At 36.9% G+C, this 17,909-nt stretch overlaps 2 long non-coding RNA genes and 1 pseudogene across 2 annotated transcripts; all 3 read right to left on the reverse strand.

The window, feature by feature from the left end:
- The window catches only part of LOC132843080 (polymeric immunoglobulin receptor-like), a 43,375-nt pseudogene extending 27,970 nt beyond the window's left edge, over positions 1-15,405 (reverse strand).
- LOC132844871 (uncharacterized) lies at positions 4,936-6,902 on the reverse strand. Its single transcript, XR_009648380.1, has 3 exons — positions 6,811-6,902; positions 6,197-6,291; positions 4,936-4,995 (listed from the first exon to the last, which is right to left on the reverse strand). It is a non-coding gene; the product is annotated as an uncharacterized LOC132844871 (long non-coding RNA).
- LOC132844884 (uncharacterized) lies at positions 12,331-14,232 on the reverse strand. Its single transcript, XR_009648382.1, has 3 exons — positions 14,193-14,232; positions 13,578-13,672; positions 12,331-12,400 (listed from the first exon to the last, which is right to left on the reverse strand). It is a non-coding gene; the product is annotated as an uncharacterized LOC132844884 (long non-coding RNA).
- Positions 15,406-17,909: the final 2,504 nt, after the last annotated feature.

Below are 17,909 nucleotides of genomic sequence, written 5' to 3' on the forward strand. Positions count from 1 at the left end.
ATTAGCGTTACTCAGACACTGAATCAGGACGATCAGAACATTCAGGAATCACTGTGTCACTACTGAGGTACATTTAATCTACCAGTGATGAAAGCTGTTAACAGCCACTGCTCCATGAAAGGAAATAAACAACAAGAGCTTCTTTAACCCTTTAGAAAATGAAGGATACCAGACAGTATATGAGAATGATAGAGTTTTAGTCTTACCTGATATACAGAGGAAAAACCCAAGGAGAGTTACAGAACCACATAGTGAGTAAAAGCTCATGTTTCTCTAAGAGACTTGTATGACAAATACTCTTCCTACTTGTGGCTGATGTTAATTTGTACTTGCTGACTTCCTTTTTTTCTTTTTTTTATCTCATACAGTTACACCATCTAAAAAGGGCACAATTCATTTTTATATAATTATTATTTAATAATGTTTTAATTGAGGCATGTTTTTAAATTTCATTCAACAAATACTAAAAGTCAGTGTTGAACAGGTCACAGGCAATAAGTGCAAGAAAAAAATAGACTCATGAAGAAACTTTGCCAGCTATTCACACCAAATATTAAGATTATAAATCATTACTCGTAAACTTTAAACCTTCTATAAGCGCAGACTGGTCACATGATCACATTTTTACACAGAGACCCTGCATCACCACAGGGAATCACTTGTGAGTGACTGTGACTGTGACTCAGACACAAGTGACTGATGTCACAGTTTCTGAAATGCATTCTAGGTTACTGTATATGGTTACACAACCAAGTTATAACTGTAAAAATAGCTCTTAAAAATTGCCACACTCTACTGTATTCAGCACAAAACCTCAGAAACCGGTCATTTTTAACCTAGATGACATTCTAATCTTCTTACCTACTCTGGAGACCCATGTTATCCATGTCCGCAAAGTTCTACAATGACACTTACAGAACGAACTATTTGTAAAAGGGGAAAAATGTGAATTTCACCAAATCACAACTTTTTCCTGGGGTACAAAGTAAGCGCTTTGACCCATTGGCCAACTCCAACCAGCATCAAAGAGTTGCAAAGATTCCTCAGCTTTGCAAATTTTTCAAACTACACTGGTCAGAGTCTGCACAGGCCTTTGACAACCTCAAGCGTAGTTTCCCCACTGACCCTATTCTATGACACCCAGACCCCAACCTACCGTTCTTCATGGAGGTCGATGCCTCCTGCTATGGGATTGGGTCTGTACTATTCCTGTGCCATGGGACCCCAGCCAAGCTCCACCAATGCACATTCTTTTCAAGAAAGCTTACTCTGGCCAAAGCCAACTATGATTTGGATCATGTGGATAGAAATTTTAGGAGTGGAGTAACTGCCATACCATGTGTAACTGCCATACAACGTGTACATGGTTATCCTTATGTGACAATCTCATCCAATACAATAAAGAAACAAAGTGAAATTAATGCAGCAAAAAGAGAGAAACGATTAAAAGACAGAGAGAGATTAAGAGACAGAGACGATTAAGAGACAGAAAGCAAAGAAAAAGGAAGCTGTGGAAAAACTAAAAGAAATGGGGAAATTGTTATATGACATAAATAAATTAAATATATCTGATTAAAACTATAAAGAAGAAGATCCAAAAGGAAGCTGATTCAACCCAAAGAGGAACAGACACTGTACCTAGACAGTTGGATCAAGACCCATCATCTTGCTGAAAGAAGATAATAGAATTGTTATAATTTTTCTTTTTCATTTTATAGAATGATAAGTTTCCTTTACCTTTTATATGAATTTATGTAACCATTTTGTGATTAAGAAATGATATAATGGTCAATAGCATGTTTAAATATTAAGACAGAGAGTAACAGTGAAAGCTTATAAGGAAATCACAAGGCACAGCCGTGCAGCTGAGGAGACTTCTCAGGATGTTTTGCAGAAGCATGAGATCATGAGAGACCTGACAGCATGCTGACAGAAGCAGAATGACCGTTAAGAGATCATACTAATAAATGGTATAAATAGGGTTTTAGAACCAGTTATTGGTGTGCGTTCACCTTGAGGCAAGTTCATTGTGCTATACTTTGTTATTGCTTATAGAAGGTGCATCAGGAGAACAAACCCAAGCTTACACTTGGAGAGTGTTTCCTGATTTGTTTTATCTTTGCATTTTACTTATTGCTACTTACGCTAGAATTGTTTGACTATTTGAAGGAGATTTTGTAATTTTCTTTTCTTTTACTTTACATATATTACACACATCTATTTATATTACACTACTTTTAATAAAAACAAGGCCTCCCATTGTGAGGATCCTGAAAAGACAAAAAGGTCTAAGTCTGACTCCTTCATCTAAAGATTCAATCAATAGATTAGGTAGAAGAACTTGAAGATGATCCTTTGTTAGAAGACAGAGGGACTATGAAGGACACCTGTGTTCAAGGTAAGACCAACTCTGATAAGTTGATCTTGTGTTTTCAAAACTAACCCCTGCAAACTAGGACACATCCTTTAGTGGGAGGGTGGAAGGGTTTCCTTTCGCACTCCGAAAACATGTGTTACTAAAGGACACATATGTCAGTATAATTACTTCAATCATCAGGAATTAGGTTCTATTAAGGAGACTTTGAAGGAACGGAGTCACTGGGGCTTGGTCCTAGTCATAAATACCCCATAGTGTTGCACATCATATAAAAAATTCAAAAAGCACAACAAAACTAACCTCGTCCACCCGAATGCTCGTCAACATTACAGTATGTTCCCACAAGTTCTGCATCATCCTGCACATGGATTTTTATGCTTTTACCATCCATAAATATGTGGTGTGATTTTAGGTTTCATATTGGTTTAGGAGCTAGTTTAATAAACACAGTGCTACAATACAGTCAGAATCTAATCCATTCAGATTGTAATCAGACACCAGCACAGTTTATCAGAATGTCCATGCTGCTTGTGCGCCGTTATCTTGAATTATTTCCTTAATTATATTTTATACCACTTATCCGAACTACCTCAGGTCACGGGGAGCCGTCACCATCTCAGGCGTCATTGGGCATCAAGGCAGGATACACCCTGGACGGAGTGCCAACCCATCGCAGGGCACACACACTCTCATTCACTGCATAATAATAACATGCTTTAATTTAAAATCAGAAGATATTTTTCCTACAGGTTTCTACTCATTAAGCTTTGTGGGTTCTGCAGTGTGTTATGTTGTACACTAATGTTGTATTTAAGGACTGTAGACCATGTGAACAGAAATGATAAAAGCTAATGTAAATATAATGAAATAAAAACATGAAATATAAACACTTTAAATACATTTCAGATCAAGCAAAAGCCTAAAAAAATTAAAGTACAAAAGAGAATAAGTGAAATCTGATATCTACAGTGAGGAAACTGTTTTTTTTTTCTGAATGACTGAGGGTCATGTGACTGTGATGTAAGTCTGTGGAGTGAGTGTGGGGCATGTTGTCCTTGTCCTGACTGAGATTTTATCTGTAAGGATGTTGAGGATGAACACGCGACCCAGTAGAGATCCCTGAGGCTCCACAGCCAAACAGTAAGTCATCCTCTAAAGGGAATAAACACAATTGCTGTGTGAAAAGTTTGTAATTTTACTTTACATATTTGAGTGGATTCAGTATAAATTTTTAATCACAAACCTCTTACTGGTAAACCTCATAGCTGTAGAGGGTCTCATTAGTGACATCATTTGGAGAAACCTAGAACAGGATATGAATAAAGTCCCTAACAGATTAGTGAGTAAAGTGTTTATTATGGATTTATACACTTAGATCTGTAGCTTGGACTGAACTGGAACAGACTCCATTTAACAGAATTTATTCACAGTTTGGATTTTGGAAGCAGTGTTTACAGAGCTGTAGGTCACATCCTGCTTATTATAGTAATAATAATAATAATAATAATAATAATAATAATAATAATAATAATAATAATAATAATAATAATAATAATGTAGACTTCCACCAGTGGATTGCCATCTTTACCTTTGGCTTGCTTTTAGCCACAGTGCTGTATGTAATGGAGACTTCATCTGGAAAAGTGGCCTGTTTTTTACTCTAAACCACACACACACACACACACACACACACACACACACACACACACACACACACACACACACACAAAGATTTGTTTTAAATTATTATAATTCCAATTATTTTATTGTTACTACATGAAGTGAAATTTAGAGATTCTTGTTTAGGACAAAATAAATCACAGAAATGCTTCATACACTTTAAACAGACTTTATGAGACATTTCATCATCAGAGTATAAATACAGAAACTAATATGAAACACAGAACAGGTGAAGACAATAGGATAACACTGGACCAATGGATTGCCAGCTTTACCTTTGGTTTAGCTGTAGCCACAGTGCTGTATATAATTGAGTCTTCAGCGGAACAAGTGGGCCTATTCTTAGCCTAAACCACCAAGAACAACAAGAACAACAACAATAATCATCATTATTATCATTTAAATGCAGAATTGTACCAATGTATTGATCTTACCTTTGGCTTAGAAACAGCCACTGTGCTGTATACAATGGAGTCTTCATCAATGTTCGCCTGTTTCTCACACACACACACACACACACACACACACACACACACACACACACACACACACACACCACTATTTATAATTTATTGTTATTAATACTGTTTATTAATTCTATTGTTCACATTAATGTAACTGTAATCTGAAGTCACTTAACCAAAATGACATTTTATTTATTTATTATCATTTTTAATTTTATGTTTATTAAAAAAAAAACTGCAAAAATATGTAAAATGTTAAAACTGCCATCTCTCTGGGGAATGTTTGTGGCCAGAGTTTAAAAAGATTTTATTTACTGTTAAGTAACAGCACTGATGAGAAATTGTGGTGATGAAAGTTCATTAAAAGTGCTAGAAGGTACTAAAGGCACTGAAATAAGACATAAGACACAGTACTAACTGTGGGAACAGTGGTGTCATTGCTCCTCTCTCTGATCCTGGTTTGATTCTCTAACTCTGGAATAGAGAATAAATAAATATATAAAAATAAGTTTACACATAGTAAACTGAATTCAATATTTATTGAATTGTATTCAATTAAAACAACAACAATAACAATAATAATAATAATAATAATAATAATAATAATAATAATAATAATAATAATAATAATAATCACCTCACCTATATTTACATTTAAATTCTTCCTAATCTTTACACTCATGTTCTGTGTACATCAGTGGAGCTCAAACTTTTTCTGCTTTCTTTGGTTGATTTTCAAGCCCCACCTTTCCTCCATCACCCCACGAAATGGTGATGAAATACTCCAAGTTTACAAGGTCTAATTTATTGAAATATCCAGTTCTAAATCAATAAAATCAAACATCATGAAGTTCCAAAACAGAATAAATAAAAGTGCAGTCGTGTTTCACTTTATGGTGAGTTAAAACACACATGGGTCTGGGCTTTGTCGGGGTTTTTGGTGTTTGTTTGTGGTCCATGTCACACATTTAGACACTAATGTTGTTATGCCCACTACATACACTACTGTCTCTCTATGTGAAGGTTTTTAAGATTGTTCTGTTGTAAATATTTTCCTGACATTAAACTGTCATTTTCTCACTATTTTTCCTTCGGTGCCTTAAATGATGTTTTACTTTAAATGCTTCAATGGCTTATTTGTTTTTTTCTGGTTGCTTTGAGTGTATGAACTTTATTATCAATAAAGAAAAGCATTAATGAAGATAGACACAAAACCCCTGCGCCCTGTCATGCCTTTATTCCCCACTAGGGAGCGACAATAAGACCCGCGGGACTACAGGGTTCAGAAAGCTCATAACCAGCAATCAACATTATCTCCAGAGGAAAAAGACAAGTGATATTCATGACATTACACACAAATACAGTGTAAAGGCTCAGACTGTAATAACTGGTGAGTTCACAATCAGTGTATGTGACTTTCTTCCCCTCTGTTCTCCTGTTTTCTATTTGCCCACAGATTCTAGGTGTACTGTGTTTGACTCCTGACTGATTTATCTGACTGTCAAATCTGTGAATCTGTCCTCTGGTTGTATGAACACTGTATTATATTTGATTGTGTTGAATTTCTTGTTAATGAACCCCCAGTGAATGGATTTTCATATCTCAGACCTGTGCATTTGAAATAATAGAAGAAAGAGAACTAATTCAAAACTACAGACACACCACAGACACTTACCACATTTCTTTCTGAGCATACAGATGATGATGACCAGTATCACCAGTGGCAGAAGAAGGGCCACCAGGTACCAATGGTTCAGGGTCCAAACCAAACTATTGACAAACATTTGAAGCATTATTTAGCACAGACTGGCTGAATCAACTGCAGTGAAAATATTCATTAATTTAGTTCATCATTAATAATCATGCATTAATAATCCTTCATTCATCATCAGTAGTTAAATATCCTATTGGCATGTTCTCTAGTTAGGCAGAAGTGGAAAGTATCAAACTATTACAACATTTACAAATATTTTAAACATTCTACTTTAATAAAGTACTGTACCAAGAGTACATGTAGTTATTTTATTACTTTATACCTGTGGTGTAAATTGTCATAAAATATAAAATTATATTAGTAGAAAACTTTCTTTCCTAAATCTGGTACTCATTGATTTCATGTTTATTTACATAAGATCATGTGACATGAGAAAGTTTCAACAAGCAAGAAATGATCATGTAATGTTCACATGTTTGTCTTTGAATAAGGCAACAAATTTACAGAGAAAAACATCATGGTCTAAAGTGTTCAACATTTTCTGCGAGAGAGAATAAAGATGTGTTTGTACTTACGTGGTTTCATTACGGCTGGGAACTGATGTCACAAACACTGTCGGTGAGAAATAACTCAGATTAGAAACATGTGTTAGGAAGAACTGATACACTAATTTTCTTCCAAATATGTACATCTGATGTTACCTGAATTGTGCTTTGAGTCAGATCTGTTTAAAACAGAAAAAGAAAATAAGTTTCGTCACTTGAAATATTTTTCCTTCACTCATATACATTAGCTCATGGTGATTGCCTCTCAGACAGATTTATAATGATATCCATTATTTTATGATGTTTATTTTTCACATCACTTCCATCTTTGAAATGGTTCATGAATAAAAAACATGTAAAACTGCAGAGGAAAACACCATGCCTAAATAACATGAAGCTTTCCTACTTACGTGTACGTATTGTGTTGGTGAGCGGTTGTAGTCACTGTTGTAGTCACTGCTGTAGTCACTGTTGTAGTCACTGTTGTAGTCACTGTTGTAGTCACTGTTGTAATATTTGATGTAGTGACTGTTAACAAAGGAAAATAATCAGTGTGATTTCTGTCTCATCATTTGTTAAAGTTGACCAGTGTTTGTGATAATACCTGGAGGTGGATCACTGACACTGATGTGAACAGGAACCTGCAGATCTCCTGCACTGCACCAGTACCATCCAGCATCACTCTTCTTCAGTCTGCGCATGGTCACCCTGAAGGATCTTCTCCCATCATCACTGATGTACACTGATGAATTCTGGGATGTTTCAGTCCTCACTGTGTTGCATTGTCCATCTTTAAATCTGCACCACTGCTTCTGTTTATTCTGATACGCAGCACTGTAGAGACACTGGACTGTGACGTTGTCTCCTTCCTCACCTCTCACTCTGCTCTCCCTCATTGACAGATCAGGATCTGAATAAGTAAATGAGTGGTGTAAGGGAATCTATAACAATTATAATTCTGACTAATTTCGTTTTTTTACCTTGACTAACTGTCAGGTACCAATAATCACGGTCATCCAGCTTCCATTTATCCCCAATTTTTGCAGCACACCAACCCGTTCCAGACTCAGAGACAGAGTTCAGTTCCACTGTGAACAAATTCTGCTCTGGATGATCAATGACTGATGGATTTTCACTTGAGTTTGCATAGGCTACGATACTGCAGGTAGCCCAATAGTACCCTTTGCACCAGAATTTACTGTTTGCTTTGTACTTCTCATCATAAAGACATGGAATAGTGACAGATCCTCTTCTTTTTACAGCTACATTTTTCAGTGTCCTCATGCTCTCTACCTCTGCAAGCAAGCCACATTAGGAAGCAGTATTAGCGTTACTCAGACACTGAATCAGGACGATCAGAACATTCAGGAATCACTGTGTCACTACTGAGGTACATTTAATCTACCAGTGATGAAAGCTGTTAACAGCCACTGCTCCATGAAAGGAAATAAACAACAAGAGCTTCTTTAACCCTTTAGAAAATGAAGGATACCCAGACAGTATATGAGAATGATAGAGTTTTAGTCTTACCTGATATACAGAGGAAAAACCCAAGGAGAGTTACAGAACCACATAATGAGTAAAAGCTCATGTTGCTCTAACAGACTTGTATGACAAATACTCTTCCTACTTGAGGCTGATGTTAATTTGTACTAGCTGACTTCCTGTTTTTTCTTTTTATATCTCATACAGTTACACCCTCTAAAAAAGTCACAAATAATTGAATGTATTAATTGAGGTACATTTTTAAATTAAAGTCAGTGTTGAACAAGTCACAGGCAATAATTGCAAGAAAAAACAGACTCAGAAAGAAACTTTGCCAGCTATTGACACCAAATATTAAGATTACAAATCATTACTCATCCACTTTAAACCTTCTATAAGCACAGACTGGTCACATGATCACATTTTTACACAGAGACCCTGCACCATCACAGGGAATCATTTGCACTTGTTAAGTGACTGATGTCTCTGGATCAAAGTTTCTGAAATGCATTTTAGGTTATATGGTTTCACAACCAGGTTATAACTGTAAAAAGAGCTCTTAAAATAGAGCACAACCTCAGAAATCGGTCATTTTCGCTGACATTGGAGCTCTTTTTCTCTATTTTCATTAAAATTATTAAACCCAGATGCTACCAGGAAGTTCATCAGGTTTCACACAATCACTCAACACAGAGACTTGAACCTGCAGTACATTTTATTTCTAATATTAAACCTCTGTTCATAGCAAGTTTTGATTGATTTATTCATTTGATTGTTTTATTCACACAAAACTACACAGTTTATGTTTTGTTATATATAAAAGTAATAAAGCAGGAAAAACAGACAGACGGCAAGTTTTATTTTTTAAGGTGTTAAGTGCTAGTTTAAATTCCTCACTAAGTGACACAGCTGTTCAGACATCTACAGGAAGTTTAATGAGGAGCCAAAACAGAGAAGAGACGGTGGGATCAGTGGAGCAGTGCTAGAAGATCAGAGTGAGTGAGGTGTAGTGAGGGGTGTGATAGAGGCTACTGGTCTGTTTTTGGCTCTGTATGCAAGCCTCAGTGTTTTATATTTGATGTATGGAAGCCAGTATGGGGGAAAATAGCAATGTGGTGGTTTGGGAGAACATAGGAAGGTTTTAAACAAGTCCTGCAGCTGCATTCAGGATCAGTTGTAGAGGTGGAATGGTGCTCAGAGGCAGACCTGCAGGAGCGAGGTGCAGTAGTCCAGCTTCTTATATTCTCTATGTCACCAAGATCACGTCCTTCAGTTGTCTGCGATACAGAACATCTCTGGCTCTCTGAAACAGAAAACACACCAGGGGTCAATCACAGTGTGTATTACAGCTCACCAGTTCACACAGAACAATAAAGAGACGAGAGATGAACATGCATCCGGTCATTGTGATCATATCTGAATGATAATTATGTGAAAAGTCTTATATAATTTGATTGGTTGATGTCAGTCCTGTTCTAGAAATATCACAGCCATCATTATAAAGCTGATTTTGGATAAGTTTTGATACAGTTTTAATTAAATCTAAATGTGTTTTGATATTAATGAGTTTTAAGTGAAAATACAGGAAAAAAATGTAATTACGAAAAAAATCATCAGAAAAAAATATTTTGACCTCAACATGCCACTTTGGTGCTTTGACCCATATAATAATGGAGATTATGGGCAAAGTATAGAAATATTAACAATAATAACAATCAACAACACCGTCATCCAGCCTATGTGTGTGTGTGTGTGGTTGTGTTTGTGTGTGTGCGTGTGTGTCTATGTGTGTCTGTGTGTATATTTATGCATGTGTGTGTCTGTGTGTGTATGTGCATGCGTGTGTCTGTGTGTGCATGTGTATGTCTGTGTGTGTTTGTGTATGTGCATGCGTGTGTGTCTGTGTGTGTGTATGTGCATGCGTGTGTATGTGTGTGTGTCTATGTGTGTGTGTCTGTGTGTACAGTATGTGTGTGTGTGTGTGTGTGTGTGTGTGTGTGTGTGTGTGTGTGTGCATGTGTGTGTCTGTGTATGTGCATGTTTGTGTATGTGCGTGTGTGTGTATGTGCGTGTGTGTGTGTGTGTGTGTGCATGTGTGTGTCTGTGTATGTGCATGTGTGTGTATGTGCGTGTGCGTGTGTGTGTGTATGTGCGTGTGTGTGGGTGTATGTGCGTGTGTGTGGGTGTATGTGCGTGTGCGTGTGTGTGTGTGTGTGCGTGTGTGTGTGTATGTGCGTGTGTGTGTAATAGCACTTATTAGCACCTATTTGTTGTATGCAGGGCTCTCAAGTCACTCATGTCTGTCTTTTGTCACACTCTCCTGTCACACATTGTATTTCTCACACAGAACAACCACTGGAGCTGCGAGCATCACTTTGAGCACAGAGTAAGTCATGATCTCCTGTTTTAATGTTACAGCAAATTCACAACTTGTTTGACACAAACACTGACATTGTGACTGCTGTTAGAGACGTTTCCCAGATAATCAGCATCAGGTTTTCATGAGTGTCTGTAACTTAGCCAACAGTTTTACAGCCTGTTCACTGACAACACCTGCTCAGAACAAGTAGTCTAGGCCAGTGCTTCTCAAACCGGGGGCCCTGAGATGGTGCCAGGGGGCCCTGGCTTTATGACATTTTATAAAATAATGAATTCATGATAAATTCTGAGTAATTAAATCTCAGAAAAATAAGGCTACTAACCAACAGCACTACACTGTATAATTTAATATGTTTTGTTTAATTCAAATCTTAAGTTTTGGAATGTTTTATGTCATAAATCTTCTTTTGGGGGGGCAAGTAGGGATGCACTGTATACATGGGGGGCCGCACGCCAAAAACTTTTGAGAACCACTGGTCTAGGCCTAGTCATAATTTCGTTATTACCTGATGACTGACATTGTCCATATTTGAATCTGCACCACTGCTTCTGTTTATTCTGATACTCAGAACTGTAGAGACACTGGACTGTGACTGTGCTTCCTTTCACACCTCTCACTCTGCTCTCAATCACTGACAGATCAAGCAGTTCCTCTTCCTGCTCATCACACTTTGTGCTCTAAAAGCAGTGTGAAGAGAAGAAGGCTGACAAAGGAACACATTTTTATAGCTGTTATAACTGAGACAGACTTCATTGCATGCCTTGAAGTGCAGACACATGGTATACTATTCTTAATAAATCTTTTCTACTTTTATTAATTCATGTTACTTTAAGCTAAATTTTAAAGGTTTTAAACAAGTCCTGCAGCTGCATTCAGGTTCAGTTCTATAGGTGGGATGGTGAGAGGCAGACCTGCCAGGAGCGAGGTGCAAGAGTCCAGTGTCGACATATAACAAGGGACTGTACAAGCACCTGAGTGGCCTGACATTTATCATATAAACATTTAACAAGTTAGAGAATGGGAAACTTTTTTGTACTAAACTTTATTGCAATCAAAATAAACTCAATAAATTCTATACGAGGGGGGCACGGTGGCTTAGTGGTTAGCACATTCATCTCACACTTCCAGGGTTGGGGGTTCGATTCCCGCCTCCGCCTTGTGTGTGTGGAGTTTGCATGTTCTCCCCGTGCCTCGGGGGTTTCCTCCGGGTACTCCGGTTTCCTCTCCCGGTCCAAAGACATGCATGGTAGGTTGATTGGCATCTCTGGAAAATTGTCCGTAGTGTGTGAGTGAATGAGAGTGTGTGTGTGTGTGCCCTGTGATGGGTTGGCACTCCGTCCAGGGTGTATCCTGCCTTGATGCCCGATGACGCCTGGGATAGGCACAGGCTCCCCGTGACCCGAGAAGTTCGGATAAGCGGTAGAAAATGAATGAATGAAATTATGTATATACATAATTGAATGAAATTATGTATATACATAATTTCATTCATTCATTTTCTACCGCTTATCCGATCTATCTATCTATCAATCGATAGATAGATAGATACTGTCTGTGAAGTTGTAGGATCTCACAGCCTGAAAAGATTTTATTTACTGTTAAGTAACAGCACTGATGAGAAATTGTGGTGATGAAAGTTCATTAAAAGTGCTAAAAGGTACTAAAGGCACTGAAATAAGACATAAGACACATTACTAACTGTGGGAACAGTCGTGTCATTGCTCCTCTCTCTGATCCTGGTTTGATTCTCTAACTCTGCAATAAAGAATTAATAAATAAATAAAAATAAATGTACACATAGTCAACTGAATTCAATATTTATTGAATTGTATTCAATCAAAACAATAAATAAATAAATAAACAAATAAATAAATAAATAAATAATACATTTGTGCCACTAGAGGGCACTATCACCTCACCTATATTTACATTTAAATTTTTCCTAATCTTTACACTCATGTTCTGTGTACATCAGTGGAGCTCAAACTTTTTCTGCTTACTGTGGTTGATCTTCAAGCCCCACCTTTCCTCCATCACCCCATGAAATGGTTATGAAATACTCCAAGTTTACAAGGTCGAATTTATTGAAATATCAAGTTCTAAATCAATAAAATCAAACATCATGAAGTTCCAAAACAGAAGAAATAAAAGTGCAGTCGTGTTTCACTTTATGTTGAGTTAAAACACACATGGGTCTGGGTTTTGTCGGGGTTTTTGGTGTTTGTTTGTGGTGCATGTCACACATTTAGACACTGATGTTGTTATGCCCACTACATACACTACTGTCTCTCTATGTGAAGGTTTTTAAGATTGTTCTGTTGTAAATATTTTCCTGACATTAAACCGTCATTTTCTCAATATTTTTCCTTCCGGTGCCCTAAATGATGATTTACTTTAAATGCTTCAATGGCTTATTTGTTTGTTTATGGTTGCTTTGAGAAAGAAAAGCATTAATGAAGATAGAAACAAAAACCCTGCGCCCTGTCATGCCTTTATTCCCCACTAGGGGGCGACAATAAGAACCGCGGGACTACAGGGTTCAGAAAGCTCATAACCAGCAATCAACATTATCTCCAGAGGAAAAAGACAAGTGATATTCATGACATTACACACAAATACAGTGTAAAGGCTCAGACTGTAATAACTGGTGAGTTCACAATCAGTGTATGTGACTTTCATCCCCTCTGTTCTCCTGTTTTCTATTTGCCCACAGATTCTAGGTGTACTGTGTTTGACTCCTGACTGATTTATCTGACTGTCAAATCTGTGAATCTGTCCTCTGGTTGTATGAACACTGTATTATATTTGATTGTGTTGAATTTCTTGTTAATGAACCCCCAGTGAATGGATTTTCACATCTCAGACCTGCGCATTTAAAATAATAGAAGAAAGAGAACTAATTCAAAACTACAGACACACCACAGACACTTACCACATTTCTTTCTGAGCATACAGATGATGATGACCAGTATCACCAGTGGCAGAAGAAGGGCCACCAGGTACCAATGGTTCAGGGTCCAAACCAAACTATTGACAATCATTTGAAGCATTATTTAGCACAGACTGGCTGAATCAACTGCAGTGAAAATATTCATTAATTCAGTTCATCATTAATCATCATGCATTAATAATCCTTCATTCATCATCAGAAGTTAAATCATCCTATTGGCATGTTCTCTAGTTAGGCAGAAGTGGAAAGTATCAAACTATTACAACATTTACAAATATTTTAAAAGTTCTACTTTAATAAAGTACTGTACCAAGAGTACATGTAGTTATTTTATTACTTCATACCTGTGGTGTAAATCGTCATAAAATATAAAATTATATTAGTAGAAAATTTTCTTTCCTAAATCTGGTACTCATTGATTTCATGTTTATTTACATAAGATCATGTGACATGAGAAAGTTTCAAAAAGCAAGAAATGATCATGTAATGTTCACATGTTTGTCTTTGAATAAGGCAACAAATTTACAGAGAAAAACATCATGGTCTAAAGTGTTCAACATTTTCTGCGAGAGAGAATAAAGATGTGTTTGTACTTACGTGGTTTCATTACGGCTGGGAACTGATGTCACAAACACTGTCAGTGAGAAATAACTCAGATTAGAAACATGTGTTAGGAAGAACTGATACACTAATTTTCTTCTAAATATGTACATCTGATGTTACCTGAATTGTGCTTTGAGTCAGATCTGTTTAAAACAGAAAAAGAAAATAAGTTTCGTCACTTGAAATATTTTTCCTTCACTCATATACATTAGCTCATGGTGATTGCCTCTCAGACAGATTTATAATGATATCCATTATTTTATGATGTTTATTTTTCACATCACTTCCATCTTTGAAAAAGTTCATAAATATAAAGCATGTAAAACTGCAGAGGAAAACACCATGCCTAAATAACATGAAGCTTTCCTACTTACGTGTACATATTGTCTTGGTGAGCGGTTGTAGTCACTGTTGTAGTCACTGTTGTAGACACTGTTGTAGTCACTGCTGTTGTCTTTGATGTAGTGACTGTTAACAAAGTAAAATAATCAGTGTGATTTCTTTCTCATCATTTGTTAAAGTTGACCAGTGTATGTGATAATACCTGGAGGTGGATCACTGACACTGATGTGAACAGGAACCTGAGATCTCCTGCACTGCACCAGTACCATCCAGCATCACTCTTCTTCAGTCTTCTCATGGTCACACTGAAGGATCTTCTCCCATCATCACTGGTGTACACTGCTGAATTCTGGGATGTTTCAGTCCTCACTGTGTTGCATTGTTCATCTTTTAATCTGCAGCACTGCTTCTGTGTATTCTGATACTCAGCACTGTAGAGACACTGGACTGTGATGCTGCCTCCTTCCTCACCTCTCACTCTGCTCTCATTCACTGACAGATCAGGATCTGAATAAATAGGCAGTAAAGTGAGTGGTGCAAGGGAATCTATAACAATTATAATTCTGCTTCATTTCAGTTTCTTACCTTGACTAACTGTCAGGTACCAATAATCACGGTCATCTGGCTGCCATTTATCCCCAATTTCTGCTGCACACCAACCCGTTCCAGACTCAGAGACAGAGTTCAGTTCCACCGTCAACAAATTCTGCTCTGGATGATCGATGACTGATGGATTATTACTTGATTTTGCATAGGCTACGATACTGCAGGTAGCCCAATAGTACCCTTTGCACCAGAATTTACTGTTTGCTTTGTACTTCTCTTCATAAAGACATGGAATTTCTTTATTAATGTAATAGTACATTAATTTGTACTAGCTAACTTCCTGTTTTTTCTTTTTTTATCTCATACTGTTACACTCTCTAAAAAAGCACAAATAATTGAATGTATTAATTGAGGTACATTTTTAAATTAAAGTCAGTGTTGAACAAGTCACAGGCAATAATTGCAAGAAAAAACAGACTCAGAAAGAAACTTTGCCAGCTATTGATACTAAATATTAAGATTAGAAATCATTACTTGTCCACTTTAAACCTTCTATAAGCGCAGACTGGTCACATGATCACATTTTTACACAGAGACCCTGCACCATCACAGGGAATCATTTGCACTTGTTAAGTGACTGATGTCTCTGGATCAAAGTTTCTGAAATGCATTATAGGTTATATGGTTTCACAACCAGGTTATAACTGTAAAAAGAGCTCTTAAAATAGAGCACAACCTCAGAAATCGGTCATTTTCGCTGACATTGGAGCTCTTTTTCTCTATTTTCATTAAAATTATTAAACCCAGATGCTACCAGGAAGTTCATCAGGTTTCACACAATCACTCAACACAGAGACTTGAACCTGCAGTACATTTTATTTCTAATATTAAACCTCTGTTCATAGCAAGTTTTGACTGAATTATTAATTTGATTGTTTTATTCACACAAAATTACACAGTTTTTGTTTTGTTATTTATAAAAGTAATGAAGCAGGAAAAACAGGCAGAAGGCAAGTTTTATTTTTTAAGGTGTTAAGTGCTAGTTTAAATTCCTCACTAAGTGACACAGCTGTTCAGACATCTACAGGAAGTTTAATGAGGAGCCAAAACAGAGCAGAGACGGTGGGATCAGTGGAGCAGTGCTAGAAGATCAGAGTGAGTGAGGTGTAGTGAGGGGTGTGATAGAGGCTACTGGTCTGTTTTTGGCTCTGTATGAAAGCCTCAGTGTTTTAAATTTGATGTATGGAAGCCAGTATGGGGGAAAATAGCAATGTGGTGGTTTGGGAGAACATAGGAAGGTTTTAAACAAGTCCTGCAGCTGCATTCAGGATCAGTTGTAGAGGTGAATTGTGCTCAGAGGCAGACCTGCAGGAGCGAGGTGAAGTAGTCCAGCGTCTTATATTCTCTATGTCACCAAGATCACGTCCTTCAGTTGTCTGCGATACAGAACATCTCTGGCTCTCTGAAACAGAAAACACACCAGGGGTCAATCACAGTGTGTATTACAGCTCACCAGGTTACACAGAACAATAAAGAGACGAGAGATGAACATGCATCGGTCATTGTGATCATATCTGAATGATAATTATGTGAAATGTCATATAATTTGACTGGTTGATGTCAGCCCTGTTCTAGAAATATCACAGCCATCATTATAAAGCTGCTTTTGGATAAGATCAATGATACAGTTTTTTTAATTAAATCTCAATGTGTTTTGATTATTAGTGAGTTTTTAGTCAAAATACAGGAAAAAATGTAATTACGAAAAAATCATCAGACAAAAATAGTTTGACCTCAACATGCCACTTTGGTGCTTTGACCCATATAATAATGGAGATTATGGGCAAAGTATAGAAATATTAACAATAATAACAATCAACAACACAGTCATCCAGCCTGTGTGTGTATATTTATGGGTGTGTGTGTCTGTGTTTATGTGTGTCTGTGTATGCATGTGTCTGTGTGTGTGTATGTGTGTGTATGTGTGTCTGTGTGCTTTATGGGCCCCGGCTTTATGACATTTTATAAAATAATGAATTTATCATAAATTCTGAGTAATTAAATCTCAGAAAAATAAAGCTACTAACCAACAACACTACATTGTATAATTTTATATGTTTTGTTTAATTCAAATATTAAGTTTTGGAATGTTTTATGTCATAAACTTTCTTTTGGGGGGGCAAGTAGGGATGTACTGTATACATGGGGGGCCGCACGCCAAAAACTTTTGAGAACCACAGGTCTAGGCCTAGTCATATTTCCGTTATCACCCGATGACTGACATTTTGTCACATTAAACATCTCTCTTCAAATAGGTTTAATAATTTTATTAACACTAAATAAATTAAAGTGTGTTGCATCTTCAATGTTAAAGGTCACTTTTAAAATCATGTAATATTTGATATCCTGGCCATTGATGCATTAATCATTTCATCTGTCTTTAAAATATTTCAACTAAAAAGCAACTAAGCATTCTATCATTCGCCATGAGAGGAAAGACCCCTAAAAAGGCCAGGTTGCAGGATGCTGGCCCAGAGAAGGTGGTGAAAAGTGTAGGCCCATTGTTGTGTCTGTGTGGGGGGTTGGAGATGTCACTCTTGCCTGTCTTCAAAACTTGAGAGCCCTGTGTATGTATGTATAATAAAACAAATAAATAAATAAATAAAAACTTTGAACAGTGTTTTAGATTCATGGGATCTTAATAATGTAACGTAGTGAACCAGAGTTAATGTATCCAATGATAGATACTTAAGCACTTTTGTATATCGCTTTGGATAAAGGCGTCTGCCAAATGCTGTAAATGCAAATGTATGCGTGTGTGTG

This window comes from Tachysurus vachellii, chromosome 1, assembly GCF_030014155.1.
Source record: "Tachysurus vachellii isolate PV-2020 chromosome 1, HZAU_Pvac_v1, whole genome shotgun sequence".
In the NCBI taxonomy this organism is placed as follows: Eukaryota; Metazoa; Chordata; class Actinopteri; order Siluriformes; family Bagridae; genus Tachysurus; species Tachysurus vachellii.